Consider the following 24360-nt stretch of genomic DNA (forward strand, 5'->3'; position numbering starts at 1 on the left):
CACACACACTCTGCATTCATTATACTGACACACACACTCTGCATTCATTACACTGACACACACTCTGCATTCATTACACTGACACACACTCTGCATTCATTACACTGACACACACTCTGCATTCACTACACTGACACACACTCTGCATTCACTACACTGACACACACTCTGCATCCACTACACTGACACACACTCTGCATTCACTACACTGACACACACTATGCATCCACTACACTGACACACACTCTGCATCCACTACACTGACACACACTCTGCATCCACTACACTGACACACACTCTGCATCCACTACACTGACACACACTCTGCATCCACTACACTGACACACACTCTGCATTCACTACACTGACACACACTCAGCATTCACTACACTGACACACACTCTGCATCCACTACACTGACACACACTCTGCATTCACTACACTAACACACTCTGCATTTACTACACTGACACACACTCTGCATTCATTACACTGACACACACTCTGCATTTATTACACTAACACACACTCTGCATTAACTATACACACAGCATCCACTACACAAACATGCCGTATTCACAGTACACACAGTACATCCACCACACATTCAAACACTCTGAATTCACTATACAGAGACACTGCGTTTAATACACACACTATATCCACTACAGACACTGCACCCACTAAACACATTGCATCTAGTACACACAAACACTACATCCACTAGTGGGGGTGGGGGGGGAGGGTGGGGGACAGACCTTGTGCTTTGTCAGGGGCCCCCCGGGCCCCCTGGGTGGTGGCCCTGCATGCTATATAGGTAATCCAAGGTTATGTGTGAAATCCCTATAAACAGCTTTTATAAATGGTCTAATTCAACATTAACATGCAACCACAGTAAGACCCTTATGCCCCAGAGAAGTGAAAGAAGGGAGGGGAGAGGGCAGAAACCAAGAATAAGGTAGAAATACAGATGCACATAGTTCAGAAGTACAGCAAGAACAAACAGCAAAGTATATAAAAAAATACAGAAACAACCTCCAAAAAGGCAATAGAAACATAAATTAATGGAGAAGAGTAATACTCTGATCTGTCTGCTTGATGGAGCAGCAAAGAAAGAGGAAGTGCTTAGGTCACTATACCTCATGTACATCCTACTCTCTTGTGATTGGTTCTTTTCAAATTCAAAACAGTTCAACATTTCTGTGAGGGATCCCCTCAACCCACACTGTTAACCCAGTCCTTGGGGACCCGGCTCTAAATGCCGGCGGGTGGCATAGCATGTCCCCGGCGTCCTATTTACTTACCTGATCGCCGGCAATTGCAGTGGGGGGACTCACCTGGCATTCCAGGGAGTCCCCCTGCTGCTGATCCAGCCCTCCTGGGCCATGTGATTGCGAAGTCCTTGCGAGGACCTCAGGATCACATGGACAGCATAGCCGTCCACAGCAATGTCAGCAGGGGGAGTGCCTGGAATGACAGGTACTCCCCCTGCTGCCTGAAAAAAATAAAAAATGTTAAAACACAGTTTAAAATCAAATATATACTTAGATCATATATATAAATATGCATACATACACATACACATACACATACATACACATACACATACACTGTCTAAGTGAATTTTAATATAAATATATATATATATATATTGTCAGGGTACCTGTGGTCTCTACCTCCGAAAGAGGTAGAGACTTAGCTGTTCCTCCATCCAGACGGTCTGATGGCTCCCTTCCCCGCGGTCTATCCGGTCATGCTAGGCCGGCCGCGAGGGAGTGACTGCCTTTTACAGCATCTAGACAGGAAGTAGTCATCAGGACACTCCCCCGGAACAACCTGTCAGTCAATGGCTGCAGGACCAATCAGGACGCCTTGGAGGCGTGGTTACTGCTCTGAACAGGGTATTTAACAGAGCTTCTTTCATTAGCTCATTGCCCTGTCGTGGTTCTAGCTTGTTCTAGTCACTCAGTGCTTGTGTATTCTATTATCCCTTTTGGTTTTGACCCGGCTTGTTTACCTTACTCTGCTTATCTCTGTTACCCTTGATTTGGCTTGTCTCTCGCTTACCTGTCTTCTGTTACCCTCGACCTCGGCTTGTCTTTGACCATTCTATACTGTACTACTTACGTTAGTCCGGCCATTCTAAGGTCCGGTATACGTATCTGGCTACTGTTTGTACTCTGCGTGTTGGATCCCTGTCCCGATCCTGACATTACGACAGGGCCAATGGATCCTGCAAGTACAAACAGTCAGCTGGCTGCTCCTGATCCTAGGTTTGAAGCCATGGATCACAGAATGGATCAGATGGCGCTTGCGCTACAGGCTCTATTAGCTTGTGCCAATAACCCACCAGAGGAGATACGTAATACCCCTGTTTCTCCTGTCGGTTCAGGTCTAGAGGTAGCCACAGTGGGTGCTTCTTCTCACATTACCCCCCCAGTACGCTATGGTGGGGCTCCTGAGAAGTGTCGTGGTTTTTTAAACCAAATTAGTATCCACTTTGAATTGCAACCTCGCTCTTATCCTACAGATAGGGCAAAAGTAGGATTTATTATCACCCTACTCATTGAGAAGGCTCTGAGATGGGCCAACCCACTATGGGAGAACGATAATCCATTAGTTTATAACTATAACGCATTTGTAGCTGCTTTTAGAAGAACATTTGACCCTCCAGGTAGAAAGGTTAATGCAGCCAGATTACTGTTGCGCCTGAGACAGGAGAACCAAACACTGGTGGATTATGCACTAGAGTTCAGGTCTCTGGCGGCAGAAATCAAGTGGAATGAGCAGTCGTATATGGATGTATTTTTGAATGGCCTATCTGATGTAATCCTTGATGAGGTTGCTACCAGAGAACTCCCTGAGAATTTAGAGGATTTAATTTCGTTCATCTCTCGTATAGATGAACGTCTAAGAGAGAGACAGAACACTCGAGAGAGGAACCAGAGACCTTCTTTTAGGTTAGCTCCCGCTGTTCCAAGTCCTGACTCCACGATATCTTTGCTTACTGAACCTATGCAGATAGGGTATACCCGCCTCTCTGAGGAGGAAAGACAGCACAGGAGAAGAGAGGGTTTGTGTATGTATTGTGGAGCCAAGGGTCATTTACTCTCGAACTGTTCTAACCGCCCGGGAAACGCTCGCACCTAAGTCTCTCTAGAGGACAGGCCTTGGGTGTTTCTATTTTGTCCTCTACTCCTGATTATAAAGATCACAGGCTTCTGCTACCAGTTTCCTTAACTTGGGGGAAGGAAGTAGTAAGGGCTATGGCATTGATAGATTCCGGTGCTGCTGAGAATTTTATCGACCAAGCCTTTGCTAGTAAGAACAATTTCCCATCCCAGCTAAGGGAGACACCTTTGGCCGTTGAGGCCATAGATGGTAGACCACTACTAGACCCTGTTATCTTTCGTGAGACCATACCCATTAATTTAAATGTGGGTATCCTACACGTGGAGAATTTATCTCTTCTGCTCATTTCGTCTCCTTCCGTTCCCATAGTTCTGGGGTACCCATGGTTGAAAAAACATAACCCTATTATCGATTGGGAGTTAGGAGAGATACTCTCGTGGGGCCAGGGCTGCCAGGATCGGTGTTTGTGCAAGGTTTCTCCATTAGCTAATATTAACATACCGGAGAATCCTACTCAGTCCACAGAAAGACAAATACCAGACCTTTACCTAGACTTAAGGGTAGTGTTTGACAAGAAGAATGCCGATTCTTTGCCTCCACACAGGTCATTTGACTGTAAGATTAAGCTTCTACCCGGCACTATGCCTCCGAGGGGCCATGTATATCCTTTGTCTGTTCAGGAAAACTCGGTTCTAGAGGAGTATATTCGGGAGAATTTAGAAAAGGGATTCATCAGGAGGTCTTCTTCTCCGGCCGGGGCTGGGTTCTTTTTCATTAAGAAGAAGGATGGCACGCTGAGACCTTGTATCGATTACCGAGGCTTGAATAAAATAACTGTCAGAAATGCCTATCCTATCCCACTGATTGCCGAGTTATTTGATCGTCTTAAGGGCTCCAAAATCTTCACCAAGTTAGATCTCAGAGGGGCTTACAATTTGGTGAGAATCCAGCAAGGTCACGAGTGGATGACGGCATTCAATACCCGGTATGGCCATTACGAATACACTGTTATGCCATTTGGACTATGCAATGCTCCTGCAGTATTTCAAGATTTGATTAATGAGGTACTTAGGGAGTTTCAGCATGATTGTGTTATTGTTTACCTGGACGACATACTAATACACTCTAAGGAGATTGAGACTCACCATAGACAGGTCAGAAAGGTATTACACAAGCTGCTGCAACATGGTCTATATTGCAAATTGGAGAAGTGCAGTTTTGATCAGTCTCAGGTAGACTTTCTTGGATACGTGATTTCTGGGGAGGGTTTTAAAATGGATCCTGTAAAACTCCAATCTATTTTAGACTGGCCCTTGCCCAAAGGACTCAAGGCTATCCAAAGGTTTATTGGTTTTTCCAACTACTATAGGCGCTTCATTAAAGGATACTCCTCTATCATTGCGCCTATTACCAATATGACCAAACAAGGGGCTGATACTAAGTTCTGGTCTAAGGAAGCTCTGGGTGCTTTCAAGACTCTCAAGGAACTTTTTGCCTCGGCTCCCATTCTAGTCCATCCTGATACGACTCTGCCTTTCTTGCTCGAGGTCGATGCCTCTGAGACAGCAGTTGGGGCTGTTCTGTCTCAAAGGTTAGGGGTGGATAAACCGTTACACCCTTGTGGTTTCTTCTCTAAGAAATTTTCTGGGCCTGAGAGCAGATATGACATCGGGGAAAGGGAACTGTTAGCAGTCATTAAAGCCTTAAAGGAGTGGAGACATTTGTTGGAGGGGACCCTAAACCCTATTACGATTTTGACGGACCACAAAAACTTGTCCTATATTGGGGAGGCTAAGCGCTTATCCTCTAGACAAGCTCGTTGGTCCTTATTCCTGACTCACTTCAATTATGTACTGACTTACAGACCTGGTTCTAAAAACTCTAAAGCCGATGCATTATCTCGCCAATATGAACCTTCTACTGTACCTGAACCAGTTCTTTCTTCTATAGTTCCGAAATGCAATATCATTGCTAATACGAATCTCAGGATTCATTCTCCATTACTGGCCGAGATCATTAAGTTGCAACATTTAGCACCTAAACAGACTCCTGCAGGCCATCATTTCGTTCCTCCTGCTCTTCAACTGGAACTTTTACAGTGTTTACATAATAGCAAGATGGCGGGACATCCTGGTATTCGCAAAACTTACTTACTTCATTCCCCTGCCTAAACTCCCGTCTTCTCCCGAATTGGCAGAGATATTCGCTAAGGAGATTTTTCGCCTACATGGGATACCCTCTCAAATTGTATCGGACAGAGGCTCCCAATTTGTTTCCCGCTTTTGGAGGTCCTTCTGCTCTCAACTTGGTATTAAATTAAACTTTTCTTCTGCCTATCATCCTCAGTCTAACGGAGCTGCTGAACGTACCAACCAGAAAATTGAACAATATTTACGATGCTTTGTTTCTGAACACCAGGATGATTGGGTCGGTTTGATTCCTTGGGCGGAGTTTGCACACAACAATCTCGTTTGCGATTCTACTCATTCAAGCCCCTTCTTCATGAATTATGGTTTTCATCCGTCTATTCTTCCTTCGGATTCCCCTTCCCAGGGGGTGCCGTCGGTTGATGTTCATGTTGCCAATTTGAGGAAGTTGTGGGATCAAACTCGACAAATCCTTGTGCACAACTCTATGTTGGTCAAGAAACACGCTGATAAACGTAGAAGGGCGGCTCCGGTCTTTGTTCCAGGTGATAGGGTATGGCTGAGCACGAGGAACATCCGTTTAAAAGTGCCCTCCATGAAGTTCGCTCCTCGTTATATTGGACCCTACAGGGTGCTGACCCGTATCAATCCAGTTGCGTATCGTTTAGCTCTTCCTAATACCTTACGCATCCCGAACTCGTTTCACGTTTCATTACTGAAACCACTCATATGTAACAGATTTTCCTCCACAATAGCCCCTCCTCGCCCCGTTCAGGTGGAGGGTCAGGAGGAGTATGAGGTTAACTCTATTATTGATTCTCGAATCTCCCGGGGGAGAGTACAATATCTGGTTGATTGGAAGGGATATGGTCCTGAGGAGAGGAGTTGGGTACCTCAGGAGGATGTTCATGCTCCCCGTCTCCGCAGGGCGTATCACTCTCGCTTCCCATCTCGTCCCGGTTCATTCCGCCCGGTGGGCGTATCTGAGAGGGGGGGTACTGTCAGGGTACCTGTGGTCTCTACCTCCGAAAGAGGTAGAGACTTAGCTGTTCCTCCATCCAGACGGTCTGATGGCTCCCTTCCCCGCGGTCTATCCGGTCATGCTAGGCCGGCCGCGAGGGAGTGACTGCCTTTTACAGCATCTAGGCAGGAAGTAGTCATCAGGACACTCCCCCGGAACAACCTGTCAGTCAATGGCTGCAGGACCAATCAGGACGCCTTGGAGGCGTGGTTACTGCTCTGAACAGGGTATTTAACAGAGCTTCTTTCATTAGCTCATTGCCCTGTCGTGGTTCTAGCTTGTTCTAGTCACTCAGTGCTTGTGTATTCTATTATCCCTTTTGGTTTTGACCCGGCTTGTTTACCTTACTCTGCTTATCTCTGTTACCCTTGATTTGGCTTGTCTCTCGCTTACCTGTCTTCTGTTACCCTCGACCTCGGCTTGTCTTTGACCATTCTATACTGTACTACTTACGTTAGTCCGGCCATTCTAAGGTCCGGTATACGTATCTGGCTACTGTTTGTACTCTGCGTGTTGGATCCCTGTCCCGATCCTGACATATATATATATTAATATCAAAATACACGTAGAATGATATTGAATATATATATATATAATTATATATATATATATATATATTTATATATAATATAAAATAAATAAATATGTAAATACGTTAAAAAATAATTTTAAAAATAATAAATATAAAATAAAATATATATATGTGTAATTTCATTCTAACTGTATTTTGATATTAATATATATATATTGATATCAAAATACACGTAGAACGAAATTATATATCTATATACATAAGTATATACGTATATATCACTATATATACCTATATATATATATATATATAAATAAAAATTATTTGAAAAAATTATATATATTCTTATACTCAGAGCCCATTTTAAAGCAAAGGGCTACCCGAACCGCTGCTTGAAGAGGGCGTATAAAAGGGCACTAGGGACCCAGAGAAGTATACTTCTTTGTGACCAATCCGACAAAGATACAACCACGGAAGCTGGCAAAATTCGTATGATTGCAACATACGACGCAGGCTGGCCCGAGGTTAGGAGGTCTTTGGACAGATTTTGGCCTCTACTGCTAAATGATGCCCATCTTAAACACGTCCTTGGCCCCCATATTGACATTACGGCCAGACGGGGACGTAACATCCGTGATATGTTGGTACCAAGTCACTTTTCTACCCCAGTACAACCAAGAGCAACCTGGCTAGGCACCCCACCCTGCGGCTCATATGGCTGCGGTAGGTGTGTCGCCTGCAGATACATCTCCAAAGGCTCAAAAATTATAAGTGACAGCACAGGGGAAGACTCTATAAAGATTAAAGATTTCTTTAATTGTAATACCAAGGGATTAGTGTACCTTCTATCATGTTCCTGCGGACAGAGGTATGTGGGCAAGACCTTCAGGGCCTTCAAAGAAAGAATCTTGGAGCATGTAAGGTCCCCAAGGAACCGCCTAGAAACACCTGTATCTAGACATTTAAAGGAACACCACCATGGTGACTCAAATAACCTCAGATTCTGTGGCCTCGAACTGGTCAAGAGGAATCAGAGACGTGGGGATTTTGACAGAATCCTTAGGCAGAGAGAATCCAAATGGATATATAGGTTAAAGACACTCCAACCTGGTGGCCTGAATGAGGGCTTTTCCTTTGCCCCATTTATTTGATAAGTATTTTGTCTCATTTCCTATCTTCGGATAGGGACCAATTGTGCAGGTCCTCTTTTGAACCATACCTTTCCTTTTGTATATACCACTCTTTTACTGTACATATTAATCTAATGTATAACTTTTGATTGAACTACTTTAATTTATTTTTTTCTTCTCACTGACACTCAATTTACTACAGACCATAAACTTTGCCTCCCCTTCTCTATCTGAGCGCCTACAATAGACAATACCAGGAGTAATACCCTACCTTACATATCCGCCATCCCCTTTTATATTTGTTTTTTTGGGATGACTGATGAAGCTATCTGTCTTATTATGACAGAGACTATTGATGCCCAATAGCAGATATGATTTGGCCGACAGAGCTCTGATTGAGGAATCATACCTATGTTGTCAGCCCTTTTTTATATAAACTGAGGCTAATTCCCTTTAGGACTTAAGTCCTTGTAAGACTACCAAAAGTATCCCCTCGTACGGGGCTGATCCGCTCTCTATTAGAAGCGGATCAGCCTTCTTTAGGGGACCGATCGTTCCGCTTGACGACTATGTCCGCGCGCATGCGCATACTGAAAACTAAGTCCTGCGCATGCGCTGGCATTCGGACGATGACACATTGGCGTAGTGGAATAATCGGATGTCCAGAGACTAAGTCCAGGCGCATGCCTGGATGAATACTTACAAGGAAATAAATTAAAGTCCTTGCGCATGCGCCTTGAATCAAGGACGGACATGCGCATATCATAAGCCGTAATCAAGCTTATTCGGCTGGCGGCCACTTATGGACCCCCGCCCCTTCTGAACAGGTAGGGACTCCTGGGTATTTAAGGGAGGCAAGGAGAGGCTCAGTATGCACGATTTGCCCTTGAGAAAGGCGGTTAGACCGCCGAAACGCGCGTTGGGCAGCCTGATTCACTGTCTCTTGAAACGATCCTGTATTTGGATAGAACTTCTGTCGATTGCCTGGACAGCTTGCAGGAAACCCTGCAGTCTTCGAGATACAATAGAGTGATTACCATGATTCTGGGTTAGGAGCATTTATGGCGATTTAGCCTTCTGTTTAGCTCTGTTTAGACTCAGCCACTTTCATACTTTCTTTTCCTCTATCTTTTATCTCGCTATCCTTTCGATTTATTTTCCTTTGATTGCATTAGATAGACCAGGGATTTTTTTACTGGCTACAATTAACGCATATACTCCTTAGGATTATCGGAAGGTATAAGAAAACCAAGAATAGCTTGGAGTAGGAGAATTTAATGTTCTCTTTCCTTGCTTCTTGGTACGAACGAGTGATAAATAGGCTGTAGCCTTGTGGGAGGTCTTTTTCAGCAACTATGTTTCCTCACTATTGCAATTTTGTCCCAATGCTCTAGTAACAAACTGCATTTATGTGAAGGCTGTTGCTGTCCCTACCCCATAAGGCTTTCTGCCGTACTGTCTCGCCACTGTATTACTGCAGTCGCATTGTTTCATTTTTTTATTATTTTTTCTTAAACCCTCACATTTTGGGGTAATATACTAGGTGTGTTAGTGTGATATTATGTGTGTTCTATTAAAGTTTTTGTTATTTTTAGTTTTAACTGCTTTGACATTGTAAATTGGGGGTAGCGGTCGTGAGATTAGAGCTCCGTTTTTCACGGGGAACTTTCCTCACTTCCTTTTCTTTGTTGAATTTCTATACATAGAGGGTTAAGCCCTATACTACCCCTGTAACCCTTCCTCAGCTTTTTGGTCAGAGTTTATTCTTTGACTGAGAACTTATTTGTTTATATTTTTCTGGTTTCAATACCTGGGTTACTTGAGTGGTTACACTTATTTAAAGAGGAAATTATGGCAGGTTTTTTATCCAACAAATTGGACAGTAGCATCTGGTGCAAGGATGCAGACAATGTCTTTTCAAACACTAAACTAGACCCTAATGCTATGACCCCGGATATCAATAAATCTTTTAACAAACTCCAAAGTCTATACAAGAGTCAGATTCGGACCTGTTGGGAGGTCTCCTCTCTTGAAAATTACATAAAGAGAGAAATGATACCGAGGGGCCTTAGGGTGAGAAATACTCCCTCATCTCATTCTGAGAATACTGAGCTAATGAAGGAGTGGGAGTGTGCAGCTGGAACTTGTTCTAAAACCTTTATGAATATCATTTGTAAATTTGAGCAAGACAAACTCAAGACAGTGAATGCTAGTCTCGATGAGGAGATCAGCACGATTAAACAATTTCAAAGTGATCCTAATTTTGCATTCATGGAATCCAGGCTAAAACAAAACCTGGATAAATACCAGGACATAGTAAAATTTAGGAAACATGACAAATTTTTGAGGGATTTAAATGATTATGAAACTGGGAACATCTATAAATCATTTAATCGAAGAATTAGACGCACCTCAGATAATGCCTTGACATCTGACTACGACTCCTCTGATACAGACTCAGGTAGTCAAACAACTCCAGCTGAGTCCCAACCACAACCGTCCACCTCCACAATGGCTCCCAATCCAAGGGGGATCCTTAAGAAAGGGGTTAATTTTTTAGCCATGGGCAACCAGGAAGAATTCCCAAGTCAACGTACAAGATACCAAACCAGGTACCCAAGGGGAGGGGGGCGAAGGAGAAGGTACTAGAAGCCACCCGAAAAACAGAAACTGAGTCACAAGTCATGAACCTGTCTTCTCGTATACTGAACCAAGACCAACTTAGGGTTCTTGGAAGGGGACTATCATTTGTACCGACCCCACCATTTGACAGATTCAGTTGGATCAAAGATCTCCACCTTTTTATTCGCAAACTGGCATTACACAAATTCCATTCAATTCAGAATGAGAAAAAGGCTAGAGATCTTGGATTCACGACCAAAGACTATCAGTGCCTGACTACCCTCCTCTCTCTCCTGGACGAGAACGACCCAACTATCACCCATAAATATACCGACCTAAAACCCAAGAGTAGATACACACCGAGTTTTGCTGGCTTCAGGAATATAGAACTCTTTCTTGAAGCAGCAAGGAACGAGATTGAAAAAATCAATTTTAGATCCCTCTCCATTCGATCAAATGACAACCTCCATAAAAAGGAACAGCGGGCCTTGAAATCACTCCAAGACGATAGTGATATCATTGTCAAACCAGCGGACAAGGGGGGTAATGTCGTAATAATGGACGTTAACAAATATGTTGAAATGGTAGAACGGGTGTTGGGTGACTCTGTGACTTACAAAAATATCAAATTTGACCCCACTAACGACTATCTCCAGAAATATAAGGAAATTCTGGATGACGGCCGCAATAGAGGGTTGCTGTCGGGGGACGAATATGACTTTATCCTCAATCGTCACCCCAAGATAGCAACCTTCTACTGCCTGCCTAAGGTTCACAAGAACAAAGAGCAACCCCCGGGACGTCCAATCGTCTCCGGTGTGGATAATCTCACACAGAATGGTAGCTTGTACGTTGATAAGATTCTAAGACCCTTTGTGGAGGCCCTCCCCTCATATATTAGGGACACAAAACAAGCCCTAAACAGACTATCAGAGCTCAAATTTCCACCTACAGCGAATCTCTGTAGCCTGGATGTAGAATCCCTCTACTCCTCCATCCCTCATGAGAGGGGGATTGAACATGTAGGATTTTTTCTCAATCAGAGATCACGTAAAGATGACTCTCATACAACCTTTGTTTTACGCCTATTGGGCTTTATTCTGTCACATAACTATTTCCTGTTCAATTCCAAGTTCTACCACCAGGTGAGGGGTACCGCTATGGGCACGGCGTGTGCTCCATCATATGCGAACCTTCACCTGGGGTGGTGGGAACACTGGATAGTTACATCTGAGAACCTGGCAGAATATTCACCCAAGATTCTATGGTGGGGTCGTTATATTGACGATGTCCTAATCGTCTGGCAAGGTACCCCCCAGGAATTCTCTGATCTGGTATCTCTTCTTAACCAGAACGAAGAGAACCTGCGATTCACATCCGAATTTGGGGGACGCTCTATTAATTTTCTAGATGTGACCATCACCATGGACGAGGGAGGCACATTCCAATCTACATTGTATAAAAAACCAACGGCTACAAATTCGCTTCTCCACTGGAGTAGCTATCACCCGAGACCACTTAAAGAAGGCATCCCCACGGGTCAATACCTCCGCCTCCGCAGGAATTGCAGCGATACTTTGGATTTCAAACTCAAAGCACAACAACTCAGAGCCCATTTTAAAGCAAAGGGCTACCCGAACCGCTGCTTGAAGAGGGCGTATAAAAGGGCACTAGGGACCCAGAGAAGTATACTTCTTTGTGACCAATCCGACAAAGATACAACCACGGAAGCTGGCAAAATTCGTATGATTGCAACATACGACGCAGGCTGGCCCGAGGTTAGGAGGTCTTTGGACAGATTTTGGCCTCTACTGCTAAATGATGCCCATCTTAAACACGTCCTTGGCCCCCATATTGACATTACGGCCAGACGGGGACGTAACATCCGTGATATGTTGGTACCAAGTCACTTTTCTACCCCAGTACAACCAAGAGCAACCTGGCTAGGCACCCCACCCTGCGGCTCATATGGCTGCGGTAGGTGTGTCGCCTGCAGATACATCTCCAAAGGCTCAAAAATTATAAGTGACAGCACAGGGGAAGACTCTATAAAGATTAAAGATTTCTTTAATTGTAATACCAAGGGATTAGTGTACCTTCTATCATGTTCCTGCGGACAGAGGTATGTGGGCAAGACCTTCAGGGCCTTCAAAGAAAGAATCTTGGAGCATGTAAGGTCCCCAAGGAACCGCCTAGAAACACCTGTATCTAGACATTTAAAGGAACACCACCATGGTGACTCAAATAACCTCAGATTCTGTGGCCTCGAACTGGTCAAGAGGAATCAGAGACGTGGGGATTTTGACAGAATCCTTAGGCAGAGAGAATCCAAATGGATATATAGGTTAAAGACACTCCAACCTGGTGGCCTGAATGAGGGCTTTTCCTTTGCCCCATTTATTTGATAAGTATTTTGTCTCATTTCCTATCTTCGGATAGGGACCAATTGTGCAGGTCCTCTTTTGAACCATACCTTTCCTTTTGTATATACCACTCTTTTACTGTACATATTAATCTAATGTATAACTTTTGATTGAACTACTTTAATTTATTTTTTTCTTCTCACTGACACTCAATCTACTACAGACCATAAACTTTGCCTCCCCTTCTCTATCTGAGCGCCTACAATAGACAATACCAGGAGTAATACCCTACCTTACATATCCGCCATCCCCTTTTATATTTGTTTTTTTGGGATGACTGATGAAGCTATCTGTCTTATTATGACAGAGACTATTGATGCCCAATAGCAGATATGATTTGGCCGACAGAGCTCTGATTGAGGAATCATACCTATGTTGTCAGCCCTTTTTTATATAAACTGAGGCTAATTCCCTTTAGGACTTAAGTCCTTGTAAGACTACCAAAAGTATCCCCTCGTACGGGGCTGATCCGCTCTCTATTAGAAGCGGATCAGCCTTCTTTAGGGGACCGATCGTTCCGCTTGACGACTATGTCCGCGCGCATGCGCATACTGAAAACTAAGTCCCTGCGCATAGGCTGGCATTCGGACGAGGACGCATTGGCGTAGTGGAATAATCGGATGTCCAGAGACTAAGTCCAGGCGCATGCCTGGATGAATACTTACAAGGAAATAAATTAAAGTCCTTGCGCATGCGCCTTGAATCAAGGACGGACATGCGCATATCATAAGCCGTAATCAAGCTTATTCGGCTGGCGGCCACTTATGGACCCCCGCCCCTTCTGAACAGGTAGGGACTCCTGGGTATTTAAGGGAGGCAAGGAGAGGCTCAGTATGCACGATTTGCCCTTGAGAAAGGCGGTTAGACCGCCGAAACGCGCGTTGGGCAGCCTGATTCACTGTCTCTTGAAACGATCCTGTATTTGGATAGAACTTCTGTCGATTGCCTGGACAGCTTGCAGGAAACCCTGCAGTCTTCGAGATACAATAGAGTGATTACCATGATTCTGGGTTAGGAGCATTTATGGCGATTTAGCCTTCTGTTTAGCTCTGTTTAGACTCAGCCACTTTCATACTTTCTTTTCCTCTATCTTTTATCTCGCTATCCTTTCGATTTATTTTCCTTTGATTGCATTAGATAGACCAGGGATTTTTTTACTGGCTACAATTAACGCATATACTCCTTAGGATTATCGGAAGGTATAAGAAAACCAAGAATAGCTTGGAGTAGGAGAATTTAATGTTCTCTTTCCTTGCTTCTTGGTACGAACGAGTGATAAATAGGCTGTAGCCTTGTGGGAGGTCTTTTTCAGCAACTATGTTTCCTCACTATTGCAATTTTGTCCCAATGCTCTAGTAACAAACTGCATTTATGTGAAGGCTGTTGCTGTCCCTACCCCATAAGGCTTTCTGCCGTACTGTCTCGCCACTGTATTACTGCAGTCGCATTGTTTCATTTTTTTATTATTTTTTCTTAAACCCTCACATTTTGGGGTAATATACTAGGTGTGTTAGTGTGATATTATGTGTGTTCTATTAAAGTTTTTGTTATTTTTAGTTTTAACTGCTTTGACATTGTAAATTGGGGGTAGCGGTCGTGAGATTAGAGCTCCGTTTTTCACGGGGAACTTTCCTCACTTCCTTTTCTTTGTTGAATTTCTATACATAGAGGGTTAAGCCCTATACTACCCCTGTAACCCTTCCTCAGCTTTTTGGTCAGAGTTTATTCTTTGACTGAGAACTTATTTGTTTATATATTCTTATACGTATTCTATGTAATATTTTTACATATTTAGGTAATTTCATTAATTACAATTTGCAGGACCTGCCTGACAAACCAGGCCAAAAGTCCAGGAAATCTAATTTGCTAGCACTATATTTAACCCTGTAACTTTCCAAGACACCATAAAACCTGTACACAAATATTAGTGTTTCAAAACAGTAAAATGTATTACAACGATGATATTGTCAGTGAAAGTGACAGTTTTTGCAGTTTTCACACACAAATGGCACTTACACTGACGATATAATTGTTGTGATACGTTTTACTGTTTTGAAACACTAATATTTGTGTTCAGCGAAGTCTCCCGAGTATAACAGTACCCCCTACCCTGACAGACACACACACACTGACAGACAGACACACACATACTCACTGACAGACACACACACACTGACACAGAAACACATACTTGCTGACAGACACACAAACACTGACACACATACTTGCTGACAGACACACACACACTGACACAGACACACATACTTGCTGACACACATACTCACTGACACAGACACACACACTGATTGGCAGACAGACACACACACTGACTGACAGACAGACACACACACTGACAGAAACACACACATACTCACTGACAGACAGACACACACTCACACACTTACACACACATACTTTTCATTATTGCTCCTTACCTTATGGAGCCAATGTGGGGCATCTCCCTTAGGTCCTTCCTGCTCCTCACTGCTCCCTCGTTCGGTTTAGTGATGCCGGGTGCCGGAATATGATATCATATTCTGGCGCCCGGCTTCACTTCAGTCGGCGTACGCGAGGGAGCAGTGAGGAGCAGGAACACGGAGCTTCCTCGCGGCCCTCATCCCCAGCCTGGTAAATGATAGCAGAGTAGGCACCTGCAATATGGGGAAAGCAGGTTCCTACTCTGCTATAACACTGAGCATGCACTCGCGGCTCGCCGGGCCGCAAAGATAATCCTTGTGGGCCGCTCTGCATTTAATATACACTACATACATTACATACCAGTACAATATGCATTCACTATACACACACCACATTCAGTACACACACTGCATCCCTGTGGGTGGTCCTAAAGGCGGTCCTGAGGGCGAACTTGGGGGTGGGACAAGGGGGCTCAGACCTTAAGATGTGTCAGTGGCCCCAAAATTTCTGAAGGCTTCCCTGATGGGTAGAGCTGTGCATACTACCCTCTGACTCCGAAATGTCACAGTATCTGCACAGTTATTTGCCCATACACCCCACAGTAATGTGCATTGTCATTTACCTATGCGTGCAGTGTAGCTCCCTAATTTGCTATCCTAAGTAGGACAATTCCATATATCGGACAACTGAATTTTGGATATCTGACTTTTTTTTTTAACGTTTTCAGATGAATATCATTTAGTTTCAACATAATAAATTTTGGAATTACCAACACAAAACTGAAAACTAAACATATTTTTTCCCCCTTGCATAATAGGGAAGACAGTATTTTAAAGCTATGTGTCCTGAACTGTAAAATAATGTAGGGGTAGAACGCTAATCAGTGCAACTTGAGCACAAACATCGCTAGATAAGAGTTTACGTGTGGCAAAGTGGAGTAATTGTGGAGGTAAAATATTACAGCTTTGAGCTTGATATATTAGAGTTTTGTCCTTGATGATATTATTATTTTATCATTATTATTTATAGCGCTGTACAATGGGAGGACTAACGGACAAGTATTTGTAACCAGACGAGTAGGACACATAGGAAAAGAGGGATTGAGGGTCCTGCTCAATGAGATTACACGCTACAGGGAGTGGGGTAATGTGACAGAAAAGGTAAGGATAGGATAGAAAAGTAGGTTGCTAGGATAGTGTTCATTGAGGGCTTAGTGTTTTGTTTTGATGACAGTTGCAGGAGCAGAATAAGAGTGTGGGGAGGGCAAGCTGTTCACAGTTTAATTGATATGCTTTCCTAAAGAAGTAAGTTTTCAAACATTTTTTAAAGGAGTGGAGACTGGGTGAAAGTCTAACAGAGAGGGGATGGGTGTTCCATAGGAACGGTGCAGCGCTAGAGAAGTCTTTAAGGTGAGCATTAGAGGTAGGAGTACGAACAGAGGTTAGATGTAGGTCTCCGGCAGAGCGTAGGGTGCTAGATGGGACATTTGTGTATTAGTGAGGATAAGTAGGCCAGAGCAGCATTGTGTAGAGATTTGTAAGCAAATATCAGGATCTTAAATTGAGTCCTATATCTTACGGGAAGTCAATGTAGGGACTGACAAAAGGGGGAGGCATGGGAGGTGCGGGCGGACAGGAAGATGAGCCTCGCAGCCGCTTTCATTATAGACTGTAACATGGGAAAGTTGAGGACACATAAGACCACTGAGAAGTGGATTACAGTAGTCAAGGCGAGAGAGGACAACGGCATGGACAAGCACCTTTGCCGTATCAGGCGTTAAATAGGGTTGGATGTGCGCAATTTTTTGAGATGGAAGCGGTAGGATTTAGCAGTTGATTGGACATGAGGGGTGAAGGAAAGGTCGGAGTCAATGTCAGGATCCTATCCTGACAACCAAGGATTATGTTTCTTTTATTTGTTTCTTTAATAACAAGTTCTAGTTTCCCACTAATAGTGGCCTCCCTAACAACTAGAACTGAACTTACCTTCATCATCCTCACCTGCCTGCACTAATTACAAATCCTATAAAAGGCTACATACACCCTGCTCAATACAGGGCCTTTACAATGAAGTTGACGGTCAACCAGAAATACTTCTGTTCCTGGCTCCTGTAATCATATCTATGGACTTACCTTCTTATTGAAAACCAACCTGATCTACGTTATCATCCTTTTGTTACCAGCCTACTTTATTCCAACCTGAACTACTCTACAAATCCAGCTTTTTTACCAACCTGCTCCATTCCAACCTGAACTATGCTACTAACCGGCTTTATACATCCCTAATCTACACAACCAACCTGCTCTATATCAACCTGCATAACACCAACCTGGACTTCACTACTATCTAATATTGCAAGGTGTTATTTACTTGTTTTATCGGTGCTCCTTCCAACAGGGGTCTGATTCATTAAACTGCTATTCTACCTGTAATTCTCTAACCTTGCTGTTCTGTTCTATTTTACCTGTTTTTCTATATACCCTATACTTTCAACTACAGGTGTTTGCTACAAACTAATTATATCCTGTTTATAATCCTGTATGGGGCATATAGCCTAAACCTACCTATATCTCTATTATTTTACCTTCTACTTATTTACCTATAATTTTGTTTATAGGTTCTGTCTTTGCCTATAATTCCGTTTATAGATTCACCTTCTTTCCATTACCTATAATTTCATTTATAGGTTCTCCTATTTTTCCTTCTCCCTATAATCTCATTGATAGGATTTCCTGTTACTTTACTATGTCTAAACTCACCAATAAATAACCTAACATTAACTCTGGCTAAAGTATGTCTCTTATCTGACCTGCTCAAGACCATAACAGTCAAAGAGAACACCTAGGCAGCGAGCCTTAGAGGTACACAAGGGAGTAGCAACACTTGAGGGAGGGAAGACCAGAAGTTCTGTTTTGGACAGGTTCAGTTTAAGGAAATGAGCAGTGATCCAGTTGGAAATAGCAGAGAGGCAGTCGTAGACACGAGTCAAGAGGGGTGGTGAGAAATAAGGGGAGGACAGATAAATTTGCGTGTCATCCGCATAGAAATTAAACTGGAAGCCGAAGGAGCTGATGAGTTTACCAAGGGAGGCAGTGTAGATTGAGAACAATAGGGGACCAAGGATCCTTGGGTAACACCAACAGAGAGGGATTGAGGAGAAGAGGAAGAGCCAGAGAAAGAAACACTGAATGAGCACTGAGAGAGGTAGTAAGAGCACCACGAGAGAGCGTTATCTCGTAGACTGAGATTACGGAGGATGAGAAGAAGCTGTTGATGATCAACAGTGTCAAAAGCAGCAGAATGGTCAAGGAGAATTAGGATAGAGTAATTGCCGTAGGATTTTGCAGTGATAAGATCATTGGATACTTTGGTCACAGCTGTTTCAACAGAGTGACGAGCGCGGAATCCAGATGCAAGCGGCTTAAGCAGAGAGTTGGATTCAAGGAAGTCTGTCAATCTCGCATACACAACTCTTTCAAGGATCTTGGAGACAAATGCCAGTAGTGAGATAGGGCGGTAGTTGGACAGGGAATGAGGGTCAAGGTTGGGCTTTTTCATAATCAGGGTTACAGTTGCATGTTTGAAGGGTGGAGGAAATGTGCCAGAGGAGAGGGAGAGATTGAAAAAAGTGAGAGGCAGAGCAAGAGAAGGAGAGAAAGTGCGTATGAGATACGAAGGAATAGGATCGAGGGAACAGGAGGTGGGGTGAGAGGAACAGAGCAGAGCAGAAATCTCTTCTGCTGTAGTGGGTGCAAATGAGCATAGGACAGCTGAGGGAGTGTGGTTAGGGGGAAAATTCGTAGTGAATAGTGAGAGAGATGAGAGGTTTCTTCCCTGATGGTAGAAATCTTCTCAGTGAAGTGAGTTGCAAAGTTTGTGGCAGTCAAGTTGGTAGGAGGAGGAGGCACAACAGGGTGCAGAAGAGAGTTAAATGCATGAAACAGCTGTTTGGGCTCGCGGGAGAGTGTGGTTATGAGCGTATTAAAGTAGTTTTCTTTTGAAGAGGAAAGAGCCAGACTGTAGGAGCGCAGCATAAATTTACAGTGTAGGAAATCAGACGCACAGTGAGACTTTCTCCAGCAGCGTTCAGCAGTTCTGGAACATTTTTGGAGGTATCGGGTCAGTTTGCTGTGCCAGAGTTGTAATTAAGGGGCGCTTAGTGCGCTTAAGTGTAGGAGGTGCCATGATGTCTAGTTGAGAGGAGAGCCCTCGGACTGTGCGATGTAGTAATGTCTTTTCTGCAGTTTTTATATTCCTTGCACTAAACATTGCAAATGGCAAATAACAATGGGTTATCATTAACTGTAAGGAGAAGGGTTATAGGTGACCGACATAAAAGAAAAAAAACATCTGATTGGGTAAGTGTAAATAGTGGCCCCCTCCTCCAGTCTATTGCATGACTATATTTTTGTGATAACTACATATGTCCTGATATACATTTGAATATGAATCAAAAGCTCCAGTTTAGCAAATGCAAAGTCCATTACTCTAAGTCCTCATGGTGCTTAGGCTGACCTTTTAAGTAGTATATCTATTCCAAATTGACCACATGGTTATTTATTGTGCTCTAATCACTCTGCTTGCCTCTCTGAGGCACGTGTGTCTGTGTTCTGGGGGTTTATCCAGTTGTCCCCTTCACTCACATAACTTTCCTTTGGGTGCCATCTGCTGTGCTTTTTATTAATGTGTCATTGTGTAATCCCTGCTATTCTAATATGACTCCTGACAAATTCCTTTTTTTTGTCAGTGCTACATTTGTCACTGTTTGTCAAAGTAGACTCTCAACAATCACTACAAGCACATGTAAACACAATTAGTTTTTTACTACCACATATCTTATTTGCATAACCTTTCACTGTACTATATGAAATCATAACCAAGTGTCCGCATTTAGGAGAGACAATCCTTATGTCTGGTCCAATTTCTCTGTCCCTCTTTTCTCTCCTAAAATCCGTAATTTCTAGGAGCTCTATATTGTTGATGTGTATGAGTATATAAAGAGAGCTCCACCGCAATAATACTCCCAGTAATGTGTCTTTAAACAACAATGTGTTTAGAAGTCAGTCTGTATAAAAAAAAAAAGATGTTCCTTTTCTAAATTACATTTTAGGTGCATAAATTGCTATTAGTAAGTCATCTAAAATTTCTCAAAACAGCCCGCCCCTGCTCACACCCTTAAAGTGTCCCTATTAGTCCATTTGAAATGTTGGGAGGTCTGTGATATGTTGCAGATAATCTGTTTGTATACGTATCTGCAATGGTGAATAAAAATGCAATTTAATTAATGTTTGCTGCAACTCATTATTACGAACCTGGTTATTCAGTCACAACCACTTTTTTGTCTCTTTGGAAGCTTAGAGCCTGGCCGTTGCAAATAAGGTTGAAATCAATAATTTTGGGGGGAATGGTCTGATTGTAATTTTATGATAAGTTTAAAAAGTTATTGATAAAAAGGAAAACTAAATAACTTTATGACCACAACATCATTATTAAACCACCATAGAAAAAAAAGATGGAGCAATAAAAAGCACTGTTTAAAGCAGTTTACCCTATGCTGTCGATTTAAGAGGTTATAGGGTAAAATTTCATAGTATAAGAATTAAAGTTAACATGTGTTAAAGGAACACTATGGGCAACCAGACCACTTCAGAGCAAAGCACACACAAACATACTCACAAATTAATACACACAGTGAGATACAAAGAAATAAACATAGATACACACATAGCAGAACACAATGATAAATACAAAAGCAAAACACAGATGCACACATAACAAAATGCACAGACACACACAATGAACAGCACATACATGCACAGACAAAATACACGTAAATCAGGAAATACACAGAGAACCCTTTACACATCTAAACACTGCATTTTCACCTCTTCCACAAAAGACCTGTATTGGAGTACAGGTTGGCCAGTGAATGCATCCCTCTCTCATTAAGCTTGTCCTGCAGACTGTTCAGGTTGTTCTAGCTAATATTAGCTAGAAGTGCTTCCCTCTTAGCATGGCTCTCTACACCATGGGAGTGGTAAGAGCATGATGCTGAATTTAGCTTCTTATTAAGACCACTTCATAGAAGTGATTATTTGCTCAATACAACTCGGGAAAAAAAAGGATAAGAAGGGAGTGGGATATAAACAATATATTTGTTTTCTACATACAAAAAAAAAATACACATATATTTTCTTTAATATGACCCCACTGCAACCACCCTCACACACTGCACCTTCCCACACAATGCACCCTCCTACACACACACACACACACACAATGCACCCCCACACACTGCCACACATACTGCACCCCTCACACACACTGTAAGCCTCACACACTGCATCCCCTCACACACACTGCCCCCCCCACACAGAATGCACCCCCAAAACACACTGCACCCCTCACACACACTGTAAGCCTCACACACTGCACCCCTAGCGTGCACACACACACACTGCACCCATGACACACACTGCACCCATACAAACATTACATTAGATACATACTACATCTCTTATACACACACTTGTTCTTGTGCACAACTCTGGATCTTCTACACACATGCACACACTAGACTCCTTATACACACTCTGATTCCTCTACATATACACTAAATATCCTAAGATATCCTAAATATCTTAAAAAAACAATTTCCTCTTTACCTTAAAAGGTAAACTGTGTGGCTTAATCAATACAGTGCCATTCAGTAGTGCTTATATTAATATCAATATAGACCAGGTTAATCAATTCCCATTTTTCTTTTCTTTTCATTTTTATTTCCACTTCTTTACTTATTTGATTATTTTTCCTCTGTATCCTTATTGGGCAGTTTTTTAATACGTAAGATCAGTGCATTTCCAGCAGTCAATTTATTCACTTCACGGTCCGTTCACATTCTGTATAGAGTTAACTATGACATCAACTGTTACATTTAGTTTAACCAATCACCGTAAAGGGCGCCTTATTTGAACCTCCACATACCTGGGATATGGTTCCCCCTTGAAGAGTAGCCTTACCGGCGAAACGCACGTTGGGGCTCAGCCGGACTTTGCACTCCTAGCTTAAATCTATTTCTCTCTCACTACCATCCTATCTATATACTTACCTCAGACCTGCCGTTATTATTATTTCTTTATGCAAGGGTTTAGATAGTCATTATTATTCGATTGGCAGCGTCAATGACGGCGTGGTGACGGCGGACGTGACGGAAGAGGAGGGGCGGAGGTTTATGTGGAGCATGGCGATTTACACCACGCTGTTTTGAATGCCTAAACTCCCTTACGAGACACCCTGTTCCGCTAGCTGTGTCTTCCGCCAGCTGTGTCTAGCTGTGTCTTCCCTACAACATAAAAGACGTGGTATGCTAGGACTAAGCCCGCACTCCTACTTTGTCAATGGCCTGGGGAGTAAGGGTACACCCCCCCCCCCTGTAGTCTTAAAAGCCCAAGAGGGAGTCCTCCCCCTCCCCACAATGTCAAAATCGTGATTGACGTCTCTCCCCCTCTCTCTCTTTCTTTTCCACTCTCAGTGGATCTCTTCTCCTTCTACCCTATCAAACCTACTTTTTCTACATAACGCTGACCAACAGTTGTGTAATGAGCACTTGTATTCTTCGTTATCAATTGTTTCTCTAAAAAATGAAAAACTCCTTGGCGGACAGTGACGAAGTTATGATGGACGTTGAACATGCAGTGTCCCAGGTTGCCTAGTCTATAACACTGTACAAATGCATGACATGTAATTCGGCTTTTGCACAAGCCACTATGCTAATGTTTTTATCACTATGTCTGCCAAGATGTAAAAAGAAAGAATTAAAAAAAAAAAAAAAGACGTGGTATGCAGGTTTGCCACCGGTTCCTGACTCACTCGCTGGAAAATATCGTTTGGATACCCACTACGCCTACTCCAAATTCTCAGACAATATAAAGCCGTATCAATTAGCAGACTACAAGTATGCATGAAACAGGAGGACGAAACCTCAGATAAGTTGCTTACTTTACAATCCTACCAGATATAATTCACATCTTAATTTTTTTCTTTTTTGTTGTTGTTTATTTTCTCTCGGAAGTGTAGTATACTGCAAAATTTAAATAACATACTGAATATCAAATCGGCGACATATCCACATTATGCGAAGATAGTTAATTGATGTATAAATATCCACAGTTGTAATATCTTTAGTTGCCTAATTACCAATTTTGAGATTTATAAAATCTGTTGTCCTATCAAATCTGAATAAGTGGGCCGATTAGCTAAGCAGCTACTTCAGTATGGCTTCAAGAAAAAACCAAGAGAGCAAACTCGCTGGAAAGAAGGATAAACAAGATATATCCCAAGATAAATCAATGTCCATATACTTCTCTCCACAACAGCAGAAAGACAATACCAAAAATAATAAACAAAATCTGGAAGAGTCATTGACCAATGTGGGAAATACCATGACTGAAGAAAATGATAAGGATTTGATCACGGTCTCTCAATTACAAGATCGTTTAAGCGTAAACCTGTTTGAAATTAAGAACATCTTAAAGATAAATACTGCTGAAATTAAATCCGATATTAAACAGGAAATACACATACTTATGGTCAGATTCCAAAATTTTGAAGATCAAATAACTAAAATCGATTTTCACATCAACTCTCTCAGAGATGACTACATACAAATGAACCAAAAAATCCAAGAACTTGAATTTAAAATAAATGATACGGAGGATAGAAGTAGACGCAATAATCTGAGTTTTCAAAATTTTCCGGAAACAGGATCGCAGGAAAACCTAAAACAGATTTTATATCAATATTTTCAAGCCTTGAATCTACCTATCAATGAACATGACCATATTATAAAACGATGTCATAGGATGTTTAAACCTCAAGCACTACAGGCAGATATACCTAGAGACATTATTGTTTCTTTTATTACATCTGAATTTAA

The sequence above is a fragment of the Pelobates fuscus genome, chromosome 1 (genome assembly GCF_036172605.1).
Source record: "Pelobates fuscus isolate aPelFus1 chromosome 1, aPelFus1.pri, whole genome shotgun sequence".
In the NCBI taxonomy this organism is placed as follows: domain Eukaryota; kingdom Metazoa; phylum Chordata; class Amphibia; order Anura; family Pelobatidae; genus Pelobates; species Pelobates fuscus.